Below are 13655 nucleotides of genomic sequence, written 5' to 3' on the forward strand. Positions count from 1 at the left end.
GGTCCTATGGTCTAGTGGTTAGGACATTGGACTCTGAATCCAGTAACCCGAGTTCAAGTCTCGGTAGGACCTTGTTTTTTTTGCTTGGCTTTTGTATCTTACTCTTTTGTGTCTAAAAATTAAGAACTTGGAAATGATATGGTCAGAGAAACAACTACTTTTTTCTGTTTAAATATCAAGAACTTCAAAATCATATGGTCACAGAAAAAAAAAGAGTTCGTTGAATCTAATTATCCAAGAAGATGTGCAGTAACCTGAAATCCATCTCTTTTAAATTTTCTTTTCCGTCTAAAAATTAAGAACTTTAAAATGATATGGTCAGAGAAACAACTAATTTTTCTGTCTAAAAATCAAGAACTTAAAAATGATGTGCTCAGAGAAACAACAAAAAAAGAGTTCGATGAATTTGATTATCCAAGAAGATGTGCGGTAACCTGAATTCCACCTCTTCTAAGTTCTGGTGGAGGGCAGCCGATGGCGAGCTGAAAGTCCACTGGATGGCCTTGGATTAAATGTGTAGAAGGAAGCGAGGTGGGGAATGGGTTTTAGAGATTTCAAGATATTTAATCAAGCCCTCCTCACTAAACAAGTTTGACGTATTCTGATGGTTCCTAGTTCAGTTTGTGCAAGAGTTCTTAAGGCTCACTATTTCCACTAGATGGCCTTGGATTAAATGTGTAGAAGGAAGCGAGGTGGGGAATGGGTTTTAGAGATTTCAAGATATTTAATCAAGCCCTCCTCTGTAAACAAGTTTGACGTATTCTGATGGTTCCTAGTTCACTTTGTGCAAGAGTTCTTAAGGCTCACTATTTCCACTCGATGGCCTTGGAATAAATGTGTAGAAGGAAGCGAGGTGGGGAATGGGTTATAGAGACTTCAAGATATTTAATCAAGCCCTCCTCTCTAAACAAGTTTGACGTATTCTGATGGTTCCTAGTTCATTTTGTGCAAGAGTTCTTAAGGCTCACTATTTTGAGGACATGGACGCGAGGCCGACATCCCAAACAAGATGAAGATACATGTGTGGTGAATGATTTGGAATGGTTTAGCTGTAGGAATTGAACTACACGTGCGCATGATTAAACCGGGGATATTTTGTGTCGCGTGTGGCAGAGAAGATGCCATTGTGCATCAATTCTGGCGTTGTCCGCATTTTGTTCATTTTTGGAAACTGCTATGTGATGAGGTTGTGGCGCCAGAGCATCCACAATGTGCAGTTTTGCTGTGGGCATCGATAAGTCCTCTGTCCTACTACAGGTGGTGCGACAACCTTTACCAAGTCCAAACGATTGTCAACTACCAGATCCGCTGGTCCGCTATATTCACCCTAGCCCAGAAGCACAAATCTTCGGCGTGGAATATAATCCTAAAGCTTTTGAAATGCTTCTAATAACCAACGAATGGCAAGTGCTCTTCCTTGTTTAGATCCTATTCCAATCGGAACTTTCCGCGTCGATCCTTTTTTTTTACGTCTTGTTTTTACTCCTATATTGGGAGTTACTCTATGTATTGCTTGACGTAAAACATTGGACAATTCATTTGTAAAAATGTATGTCTATTTAAATCGCACATAAAAAAATCTAGTCAAATTTTCATTGTAAATATGAATTCTTTTGTTATAAGAGCAGCTAAACCTTATTTGGCCACTACAGGAGCAACTGGTAATGGTCATTATGGAGAAATCCTTTAGAAGGGAGATAGGTTAGTTTCTATAGTTGTCCCTAAGCTTTGGAGGCTGCCTCTATACATTGGATGGAGGTGCCTCTAACAAAAAATCCTTAGCATCGCCTACAAGCTTTTGTTTCAACTAAAGTATTCATTTGTCCCTGTATGTCATCCCTGTTTTTGTGGGACCGATGTAGAGGATGCACTAAACTGCCATACATTGCAGCGTTTTGGCTAATCTTAGAGGCAGCAATGTCGACCCCAACATTTTTGTCAGATTAATTAATAAGCTTTTGAGACGGAACATATTTGTAGGCTTTAAGCTGAACATATAGCATCAAACGGTCCTATGGTCTAGTGGTTAGGACATTGGACTCTGAATCCAGTAACCCGAGTTCAAGTCTCGGTAGGACCTTTTGTTTTGTTTGGCTTTGTATCTTACTCTTTTCCGTCTTGTTTTTTTTCTTCGTTTGGCTTTTGTATCTTACTCTTTTCTGTCTAAGAATTAAGAACTTTGAAATGATATGGTCAGAGAAGCAACTACTTTTTTCTGTTTAAATATCAAGAACTTCAAAATCATATAGTCAGAGAAACAACAAAAAAAGAGTTCGATGAATCTGATTATCCAAGAAGATGTGCGGTAACATGAAATCCATATCTTCTAAATTTTCTTTTCCGTCTACAAATTAAGAACTTTAAAATGATATGGTCATAGAAACAATTACTTTTTCTATCTCGAAATCAAGAACTTCAAAATGATGTGGTCAGAGAAACAGCAAAAAAAGAGTTCGCTGAATCTGATTATCCAAGATGTGCGGTAACTTGAATTCCATCTCTTCTAAATTTTGGTGGAGGGCATCCGATGGCGAGTAGAAAGTACAATGGATGACCTTGGATTAATTGCGTAGAAGGAAGCGAGGTGGGGCATGGATCTAAGAGATTTCAAGATATTTAGGCCCTGTTCGGATCCTCTCCACTCCCCAACTGCAGCTCCCGGAGCGGAGGGAGCGCCAACATAATTGCAGGGAGGGGCTCGAACCCAGCTCCTCACGCGGAGTGGAGTTACGAGACTGGAGAGTTTGTGAAATGCAGTTAATCCAGCCCTGGACACTAAAAAAGTTTGACATATTCTAATGGTTCCTAGTTCACTTTGCGCAAGAGTTCTTAAGGCTCACTATTCTGAGGACATGGACACGAGGCCGACGTCCCAAACAAGATGAAGATACATGCGTGGTGAATGATTTGGAATGGTTTTAGCTGTAGGAATTGAACTACACAGGCGCATGATTAAAACGTAGATATTTTGTGTCGTGTGTGGTAGAGAAGATGCCATTATGTATCAATTCTAGCGCTGTACATATTCTGTTGATTTTTGAAAACTGCTACATGATGAGTTTGTGGCGCCAGAGCATCCACAATGTGCAGTTTTGCCGCCTCTATAGTTGCCTCTAAGCCTTTGGAGGTTGCCTCCATACATTGCATGTGTTAGGAATGGGCAACTACATTCACAGGAGGGCCAAGGGCCAGTACATATACATGTGTATGGTAAAGTGCAAGAGAGACTATACACATCTAACACCCCCCCCCCCTCAAACTCATGGTGGATCAACAACACTGAGTTTGGAGAGAAGAAAACTATGCTGCGCTTGAGTCTGTGCCTTCGTGAAGAAGTCTGCCAACTGTAACTCAGAGGTCACATAGTGAAGAGCGAGAGTCTGATCCTGCACAGCAGCACGCACAAAGTGGGCATCCACACCGATGTGCTTGGTGAGCTCATGCTTCACCGGATCACGCGCAATACTGATAGCACCAGTACTGTCTGACAATAAGGGAGTCGAGGTAGTAGCAGACACACCAAAGTCCTCAAGTAACCACCATAACCAGATCACCTCAGCCGTCAGCATAGCCATGGCTCGCAACTCAGCCTCTGTACTCGAGCGAGAAACGGCAGTCTGTTTCTTTGTCTTCCAGGCAATAAGAGAGCCACCAAGAAAGACACAATAAGCAGACAGCGAGCGTCGATCAGAGGGATCACTAGCCCAGGTAGCATCAGAGTAGGCCTGGAGCTCAAGAGAGTTGGAGCGGGGAAAGAAAAGGCGCTGAGAGAGCGTGCCACGAACATATCGTAGAACACGGAGGAGATGACTATAGTGGACAGAGGTGGGGGCTGAAACGAACTGACTCAGGATATGAACAGGATAGGAGATATCAGGACGCGTAACAGCAAGATAGACAAGACTGCCAACAAGGTGACGATAGCGAGTGGGGTTAGGGAGAGGGTCACCATCAGAAGCACGAAGCTGAACGTTGAGTACCATAGGAGTCACAACTGTGCGCTCATCACCGAGAGCAGTGCGAGCAAGAAGATCCTGAATATATTTTTCTTGGGAGATGTAGAAGCCATCAGAGGTCGAGGAGATCTCAATCCCAAGAAAATAGCGAAGTGGATCAAGATCAGTCATGAGGAACTGGTCGCGAAGGCGAGCCTTAGCAAAGGCTATGTAGTCAGAGTCGTCACCAGTGATGATCATGTCATCAATATAGAGAAGGAGCAGAGTCCGACCACGAGGAGACGTGTGAACAAACAACGCAGGATCATGATCACTGGGCAAGAAGCCAGCGGCAGTCACCACAGAGGCGAAGCGCTCAAACCAGGCTCGAGGGGCCTGTTTAAGACCATAGAGGGAGCGACAAAGTTGACAGACCAAACCATCAGGAGCATAGTACCCCGGTGGTGGCTGCATATAAACCTCCTCACGCAACTCGTCATTAAGAAAAGCGTTCTGAACATCAAGTTGAGAGATAGACCAATGACGAACAGAAGCAACAGCAAGAAGAGTGCGAACAGTGATCATGTGGGCCACAGGAGCGAATGTCTCATCATAATCGCGTCCCTGCTCCTGCTGAAAACCACGGGCCACAAGGCGCGCTTTGTAGCGCTCAAGAGAACCATCAGAGCGAGTCTTAATCTTGTAGACCCACTTGCAGGTGATGGGACGGACACCGGAAGGGAGGGAAACCAGATCCCATGTGCCAGAGCGCTCAAGGGCAGCAAGCTCTTCGGCCATCGCAAGCTGCCATTCAGGCTGAGTCATGGCAGTCCGATAGGAAGTGGGCTCAGCAATAATAGAGAGACCGTACCGATCAGGAGAGTAGCGATCAGGCGGGGGGCGAGGCCGAGCACGGAGGTTATGAAACGGGGGAGGGGTGAAAGGAGGTGCACCAGAGGTGGAAGGCGCATCAGGGGAAACATCCTCAGAACGAGGGCGACGAGTATAGTGAAGAGGAAATGGTGAGAGAGGGCGACGGACTGGAGATGATGGTGGAGAGTTGGAGGAGGAGGATGGGGAAGATGGTGTCGGTGGTGAAGGAGAAGGAAGGAGAGGTGCAGGCGGAGGAGGAAAAACATGAGGAGGCACATAGCAGGGTGTATCAGGGAGAAGAAGAAAAGAAAGATCGTCCACAGAGAAGCTCGAGGTAGAAGGACGTGGGTAGTAAGAGCGAGACTCGTCAAAGGTCACATCACGCGAGATGCGCAAACGACGACCAACAGGATCCCAACAGAGATAGCCCTTGTGCTCATCACTGTAGCCAAGAAAAAACACACTCAACCGACTGAGCAGTCAGTTTGGTGCGTTCTCGCGGGGCAAGAAGGACATAGCACACATATCCAAACATACGAAGAGCTGAGTAGTCAGGAGAGCGACCAGTGAGACACTCCATAGGAATACCACCCTGCAGAGCAGTCGATGGCTATATGTTGATGAGATAGGTGGATGCAGAAACAGCCTCAGCCCAAAAATGGGGTGGGAGAGAAGCGGCAATCATCAGAGCACGAGCCGTCTCAAGTAGATGACGATGCTTACGTCCGGCAACGCCATTCTGAGCATGTGCACCAGGACATGAGAACTGGGCAAGAGTACCCTGTTCCGCAAGAAAACCACGCAACAGCTGGGAGATAAACTCACCAGCGGAGTCAGCACGAAAAGTACGAATGGGCGTGGAAAACTGGGTGTGAACCATGGCAGCAAAACGTTTGTATATAGAGAGAACCTCGCTATGAGATTTCATAAAGTAGAGCCAAGTGTAGTGAGAGAAATCATCAATAAACAAGATATAGTAGCGGTGACCACCTTTCGAATCAAAGGGAGCAGGACCCCATACATCAGAATGAACTAAGTCAAAAGGATGCTGAGATACCGACTCACTGGTAGGATAAGGTAACTGGGTCTGTTTGCCAAGTCTGCAGCCATTACAATGTAAAGAAACATCTCCAGATACAGACCCTAAGAGGCCCTGACGAACTAAAGAAGACAAGCGAGAGCCACATATGTGACCAAGGCGATGATGCCACTGCTGGAATGACGCAGACGAAGAGGCAGCAAGAGCATGGGAGCTGGCTGAAGTGGTGGCAGCGGAAGGAACACAAAGCCAGTCAACCTCCCAAAGGCCCTCTGACTCACGCGCTGGGGGCGAGCACCAACCAAAGCCTTGGTGCGACGATCATGAATGGAGCAAGAGTCGGTATCAAGAATGACACGTCAACCAGAATCAGTAAGTTGGGCAGCGGAAAAAAGATTCATGGTGAGGCGAGGAACATGTAAAACACTAGGAACAGAAAAAGATGGAGTGGAAAGAAGACCACGGCTAGCAACAGGAAGAGGTGTGCCATCAGTGGTAAGAACATTAACAGGCGAATCAAGAGGTCGGAGAGAAGACAGCACGGAAGAATCAGAAGACATATGAAAAGAGGCTCCAGAATCCAGAACCCACGAAGATGTACCTGACTGTGTAGATGCCTACGGTGGTGGAGCAGTGGCTGCAGTCACAGCAGCAGCGGAACCGGTCGACGAAGAGCCTGAGGAAGCTAAGAGACGCTTGAGCCTCATAATGTCCTGGTTAGTGAATGACGGGGTCGAGGAGAATTCAGGAGTCCCACTGGAAGAGGAGCGCCTCTGGTCTCGCTTCTTCTCACGGCAATCAGACTCTGGGTGACCTGGCCGAGAGCAGTAGCCACAGAAGGTGTCACGGCGCGACCGGCCCCTCTTAGCATAAGAAGGACGACCCACCCCCTGAAGGAGTAGGCAGGAGCGGTGGAGCGGTGAGGCGAGCAGGTGGCATAGAAGCTCGGGCGGCCAACACTGATGGAACCACAAGTAACCCAGCAGAGCGTAGGCGGGTCTCTTCAGCACGAAGCTCAACAAGTACCTCCGAGATAGGAACACGACCACGAGCGAGCAGGTGAGCACGGCGAGGCTCGAACTCAAAGCGAAGACGAGATAAGAACTCGTGAACCCGCTGAAACTCCAAATCGGACCGTGTAGTCTGACAGCAACAGCAAGTTCCACAAACGACGGTCCGAAGAGAGTCAAGCTGACACCAGATGGCAGAGCACTGTGAATAGAACTCATCAACAGAGGAATCACCTTGCTGGAGTGCATGCTCCTGACGCACCACAGATAGGTAGAGAGCATCACCAGAGGGCTGATAGCGCTGGCAGAGATAAGACCACATCGCTGCAACTGTGCCAAGTCCCATGAACTCCGAGGCGAACTGAGGAAGGACACTCGCAGTAAGAACAGCAGCAGCACGAGCATCATCGTTGCACCACTGAGTGTAAGCAGACAGATCATCACGATAGGCAGAAAGGGCATCCGAATAGGCTGACATCTGCTGATCATAGGCATCAACTGCAGTATCATCGAGAGCCTTGGCGGCATCACGATCAGCCTGAGAAGCATCAGCAGCAAGAACCGGCGGTGCTGGCGGGGTAGGAGCCACTGGAGCAACAGGGCAAGGCGGACAGGGGACCTCGCCAGAGAGAACACCCTACAGAAGGAGACCGCGCATGTGGATACGCATAAAGCCCGCAAACTCGGCATAGTTGGTGCCATCGAAGATCACCGAGCACCGAGGAACGGCGACATAGCCCGAAGAAGACATGAGGAGCTCTTTTTTTTGTCAACTGCTACAGTAGACTGCTACAGGAGACCCCGATCTAGATCGGGATCGGGCTCGCGCTGGCTCGATCCAGCCCCGATGGAGGAAGGGGGGAGGGTGAGCGTGGGAGGGGCCGGCCCTGGGCAGCACCGGCTGCAGCAGGAGGCGGCCAAGGGCGACAGGGCGCGGGGAGGTCGCGGCCGGGCGCGGGGAGGTGGCTGCCGGGTGCGGGGAGGCGCGGGGAGGTGGCTGCCGGCCGCGGCCGAGCACGGGAAGGCGCGGGGCGGTGCGAGGCGGCAACGGCAGGCCGCGGCCGCGCTCGGGGCGGCGCGGGACAGCGACGGCAGGCCGCGGCCGAGCTTGGGGCAGCGCAGGCCGGGGCAAGACGGCGTGGCGGCGGGGAGGGAGAGAGCCGGGGGCGAGGGAGGAGGTGGCCGGCGCCGGCGACGAGGTAGAGGGAGGCCGGCGACGAGGGAGCTAGGCACGGAGCTGCTAGCGTGCGGGAGCGGGAGAGGAACCTAAGTATCTGATATCATGTTAGGAATGGGCAACTACATTCACAGGAGGGCCAAGGGCCAGTATATATACATGTGTATGGTAAAATGCAAGAGAGACTATACACATCTAACAGCATGGAGGTGCCTCTAACAAAAAAAATCCTTAGCATCGCCTCCAAGCTTTAGTTTCAATTAAAGTATTTATCTGTCCCTATATGTCATCCTTTTGTTGAGCCTCCCAACTGAAAAGTGAATCACATAACAACTTGATTATTATTTTTGTGGGACCATTGTAGAAGCTCCACTAAAATGCCATACATTGCAGCGTTTTGGCTAACCTTAGAGGCAACAAATGTCAACCCTAGCTTAGAGGCAATGCTGTCTCCAACACCCGTGGGAAGGACATGGAGACAGTTGAGTGCATGCGTGCATGGACACTAGAATGGCTGGGAAGAGTGAGTGCGGAAGAGAAGAAGATGGTAATACGGGCCTAGTATGAACTCTGGTTAGCTAGGAACAATTTAATGAATAGAAACATACTTCCTCCGTCTTAAAATAAGTGTCTTAACCTTAGTGCAACTTTGTACTAAAGATAATATAAAGTTGAGACACTTATTTTAGGATGGAGGGAGTATATTGAAGAGCTTATGCATCAAGGACTGAGTGGTTCGGCTAGCTGGGGAGTGAAGCTCGCTCAGGGATGTGGCGGCCGTGCAGCCGCCGATGCTGTGTGAGCTGGAATGCTGGAGAAGACCAGAGGATGGGTGTCTCAAGATCAACTTCGACGGCGCCCTAGCTAAACATCAAGGTTCTAGTGGGGGAGGTGTTGTCCTTTGGGACAACCATGGCAACTTCATAACTGGGGCTTGCCATTTTTTTCACTCGCCGTCGATTCAGAAATGGTGGAGCTGCTCGCATATCGCAGGTCCATCCACTCGGTGCAAGAACTCAACATCCAGAAAGTGATTCTCAAGACGGATTCACAAGAGGCGGTTCGAAAGATTAGAAGCAAGGAAAATAATCTTTCAGCTAATGGGCAACTTGTTGAAGAGATCAAGGTTTTGCTTACAAAGTTTCAGGAGTTTAGGATTGATTGGGTGCGACGTTCGGCGGATAAAGTCACACACGTCCTACCTCTGGAATGTGTGAGATTGGAGATACCACTGAGTGGGCTATGATCTATGAATAAGTAGTATTTTCAACTGGAAATGGACATCAAACGGTCCTATGGTCTAGTGGTTAGGACATTGGACTCTGAATCCAGTAACCCGAGTTCAAGTCTCGGTAGGACCTTAGTTTTTGTTGCCTTTTTGTATTTTTTTTCTTTCTTTCAAGAAATTTGTCTTGCCTTTTGCGTCTATAAAAATCAAGAACCTCAAAATGATATGATCAAGAAACTTTTTTTTTGGCATGATCACCTGGATGTACAGGACGTCGTCGGCGGGGTGCGCATTGACGAGGTAGTCCATGATCCAGCGCAGCGCGTCGAGGGCGGAGTCCCGCTGCTTGGCGGCCTCCATGGCGCCGCCGTACTCGAGGACGGACCACGACAGCATGGTGGCCGTGAACGCCAGCGGGAAGCCAAACTTGATGTGATCGCCGGCGTCGTACATCCCCCGGGAGAGGTCCAGCCCGGCCTCCTGCCCGTCGTCCACCGCCGAGTCACCCCTCCACGGGATCTGGTTCTTCACCAGCTTCCCGGCTGCATCACCGATCGAACAACACAAGAACAGAAAATTTTCAATTTAAGCGAAGAATAATGCGGCGGTTTGGGTGGACCATGTGCGCGCGTGCCGTGCGTGCGTACATTTCTGGACCTGGAAGAACTGGAGGGCCACGGCGAGCGCCTCGGCGTACTTGTGGTCGACGGAGCCGGGGACGGGGCGGTCGCCGCCGCCGCCGCCGCCGTTCCTGTTGCGGAGGAACACGACGGCGGCCGTGATGCCGAGCGCGACGAGCAGCAGCACCAGGACGCAGCAGCAGCCCCGCACGCAGCGCGCCATTGTTGAATGGCTGCGCGGTGGCCCCTAGTTCCTCCTCCCGCGGATCAGCGGCCCGATCGACCCCGCGAAATTGTCGATCGATCTCCGGGACGGCCGATCGGTTGCATCGACGAAGCGGAAGGGATTAAGACCACAGGAGGGACTGCACGCGTCGCCAACTGATTAGGCGCGACGTCGGTCGAGGTAACCGACCGACACAGCGCGCGCGGGCGGGCGGGCAGACGTGCCGCCGGTGATGGGAAGGAGGGACGCGCGCGTGGGTGGGGAGTTAGAGGCTGGCCATGACCGTCTCCCCATGATCAGTTGCTGACACGTATGATCGACCCCTTCTTGTGGTTGCAGTTACCGAATGCCACGTAGATGCAGGCAGGGTTCAAAATTTCAACCAAATTTGACTGCTCTAAACAAAACAAGTTTTTGCTGGGAACTGATTTTTTTTTGCGGGTGCGGGTACTGAAATATTTGTTACCCCGAGATTTGGTTAAAATCCAGTGAATTTCGATACATCGAGTCACACTTAAAAAAATTTGAGCTTGAACGAATTTCTAAACTATCAAGATTTTGGATATTTTGGCGAGGCCTGGAATGAAACCAAGGATGCATGACTCGATGTACTCCCAAAATTTAAAACCAAGGATGCATGGATTTCTAGGGAGGCTCAACTTTGCAAAGTCGCGCGGATATGCAATGTACTCCCTCCGTTCACAAATATAAGATGTTCTAACATTTGTCAAAATCGGATGTATATTGACGCGTTTAATTGTGTTTATTCACTCATTTTAGTCTGTATGCAGTTCATCTTGAAATATCCAAAATATCTTATAATTTGAAGGGAGTACATCTGGTTAATGTACAGTCTTGAAAAAAGAAATCAATAAGAGGAGCTCCCATCCCTTTTGCAAAAAAAAAAAGCTCCCATCCCTTTACTTTTTTTTACTTGAATGAAACCATATGTACGACGAAGTTCAATAAAAATGAAAATAAAGCCAGTACCTAAAACAAAACATACAAATCACTATGGCACAATAACAACCTTCACCATGTGAACAACGATCAATTGGAACTACTAGGGAGCAGATCTAGATGAGAGCTCTGACCTCCTCATTGTTGTGCTTCTGTTCTTTTACAGTGCAGTGGCTCCAGGAATTGGTGACCAGGATTCCATGTCAAGAGGCAAGGCCAGGCTAATAAGAGCAAGGTCAAAAGGAAGTAATAGTATGTGGTGGTCTCGTGCCCCCACATAGAAGAAATGTGATGGAACACCACACAGTTTAACCATGTGCATGGCAAATGAGATGGCGCAAATGCGCAACCTGGATGTGGGAAAATGTATGGAACCTAATCCTTCCCTAGGTCCTTGTTGAATCGAATCCTACTCTCTTCAATATTGCTTTGGTTCAGTTTATCTATGTTGTGCTATATAGGGGATTGATTCTAATATTGTTTTAGTTGGAGACATGGAGCAAGCTCGTGCGAATATGTATTTTGCTAAACAATTAGAGCTACATAAAATGCTAAAAGTGCTCCCCCCGTTTCTTTTTGGTCTGCATATAAAAATTGGTCAAAGTCAAACTCTGTCAACTTTGACTAAGTTTATAGAAAAAAATATCAAGATTCACAATATGAAATCAATATTGTTAGATGTATCATGAAATAAATTTTCATACCATATAGCTTTAGTATTGTAGATGTAGATATTTTTTCCTACAAAGTTGGTCAAACTTTATTGACCAAATATTATATGCGGACCAAAAAGAAATGAAGGGAGTAAATCGGTTGACAATTATAGTGATTTGCGAGAATAACCCAAAGAAGTACTGTCAGGTGATGATGGCCCTAGCTTATATGTGGAGGCAAACTTTGTCACTTTTGGTAAAAGAAACAAAAAGATGTGTGAGAGCCTTGAATTGCCACTGTTAAACCCAAAACTAAATTTGTGAGGATAGAAGAAAAGAGGTTTAATTTGGAATGTCTCGTGGATATGTGATACAAAAACAAAGGTTTATCAAAGAATCTGTCTTTAATAAACATTTAGAATTTGTTGGGATTTATGAAACAAGGAAAGAACAATTTGACAATTATGAGCTTAAAAGTATAAGTGGTATTTTTTTATTGAAAATGGATACCATCTAGGGCTTTCGCTCGGGTTATGTTAGTAGGTATCAGGAACCACTCCTTGCATATTCTGCGTACTATGGATGGGAAGTGTTTGAAATTAAAGTTGAGTTACAAGAATGATGAATTCACTCGAAATCTAGTGACACTACATGGGGAGGAAATTCTAATTAAGTAACCTCATATCTCCCAGGCTTGTGGTGGACCAAAAATGGTAGCAGGTGATTTCAACATCATTAGGAAAGTATGCGATAGAAAAGAAAAGAAAAAACACTCTACATAATGGCGTATGTACTAAAATGTCTATGTTGAGAGACGTAAATCGAGTTAGAAGGATCTAAGTGGTAGGAAATTTACATGGAGTAACAACCAAGTAGATCAAACTTTGAGAAGATCGATACCTAGAGGTTTACTTTGTTATGATCTAGAGGATAAATTCCCCTTAAGCACAATCACTGTTGGGGAACGCAGTAATTTCAAAAAAAATCCTACACACACACACGCAAGATCCATCTAGGTGATGCATAACAACGAGAGGGGAGAGTGTTGTCCACGTACCCTCGTAGACCGAAAGCGGAAGCGTTATGACAACGCGGTTGATGTAGTCGTATGTCTTCACGATCCGACCGATCCTAGTACCGAAAGTACGGCACCTCCGCGATCTGCACACGTTCAGCTCGGTGACGTCCCACCACTAGTAGAAAAAGGGTCATCTGTCCCGGTTGGTAAGGGCCTTTTGTTCCGGTTTTTAAACCGGGACTAAAGGGTCGTTACTAATGCCCTAGCCCTTTAGTCCCGGTTCTTACACGAACCGGGACAGATGGGCCTCCACGTGGCCGGTGCGGCGAGCCCAGGCAGGAGGGCCTTTGGTTCCGGTTGGTGGCACTAACCGGGACCAATAGGCATCCACGCGTCAGCATTTCACGGGCTGGGGTTTTTGTTTTTTTGAAAGGGGGGGGGTTGGGGGTTTTGGGGGGTTAATTTAGGTGTTTCATATATTGTGTTAGCTAGCTAATTAATAAAGAGAAGTGTCCTCTCTTATCTCCGTGCTTGGTTGACGCTACGTACTATATACGTATAGAGAGGACTAGACATGCTAGCTAGTAAGAAAATGAAGGAAACAGAAGATCGTCATGAACATATGCATACAAAGAGAAGTGATATCGACCACCTCTCCTTCTTCGAGAGATTGGTCGAACAACAAGTTCTCGTATATCTATCCGACACTACTGGCTACATATATACAATAATTATCTCTTACAATATAATCTCCTAATTATATACGAAGTCAAGGTCCACATGGTATTCTCCGTCTTCAGCGATCACGTGGTCAAGGAAGAATGCCGCCAATTCCTCTTGAATTGCTCGCATACGATCTGGTGCTAGGAGTTCATCCCGCATCCGAAAGATCTAATTTGAAGAAGGGGGTCAATAC

At 47.4% G+C, this 13655-nt stretch overlaps 3 non-coding genes across 3 annotated transcripts; all 3 read left to right on the top strand.

Moving 5' to 3' along the window:
* Positions 1 to 72, top strand: TRNAQ-CUG (transfer RNA glutamine (anticodon CUG)). Its single transcript has one exon. It is a non-coding gene; the product is annotated as a tRNA-Gln (tRNA).
* Positions 73 to 2008: 1936 nt separating this feature from the next.
* On the top strand, positions 2009 to 2080 carry TRNAQ-CUG (transfer RNA glutamine (anticodon CUG)). Its single transcript has one exon. It is a non-coding gene; the product is annotated as a tRNA-Gln (tRNA).
* A 7243-nt stretch (positions 2081 to 9323) lies between these two features.
* TRNAQ-CUG (transfer RNA glutamine (anticodon CUG)) lies at positions 9324 to 9395 on the top strand. Its single transcript has one exon. It is a non-coding gene; the product is annotated as a tRNA-Gln (tRNA).
* Positions 9396 to 13655: the final 4260 nt, after the last annotated feature.

This window comes from Aegilops tauschii, chromosome 7 (genome assembly GCF_002575655.3).
Source record: "Aegilops tauschii subsp. strangulata cultivar AL8/78 chromosome 7, Aet v6.0, whole genome shotgun sequence".
Classification (NCBI taxonomy): domain Eukaryota; kingdom Viridiplantae; phylum Streptophyta; class Magnoliopsida; order Poales; family Poaceae; genus Aegilops; species Aegilops tauschii.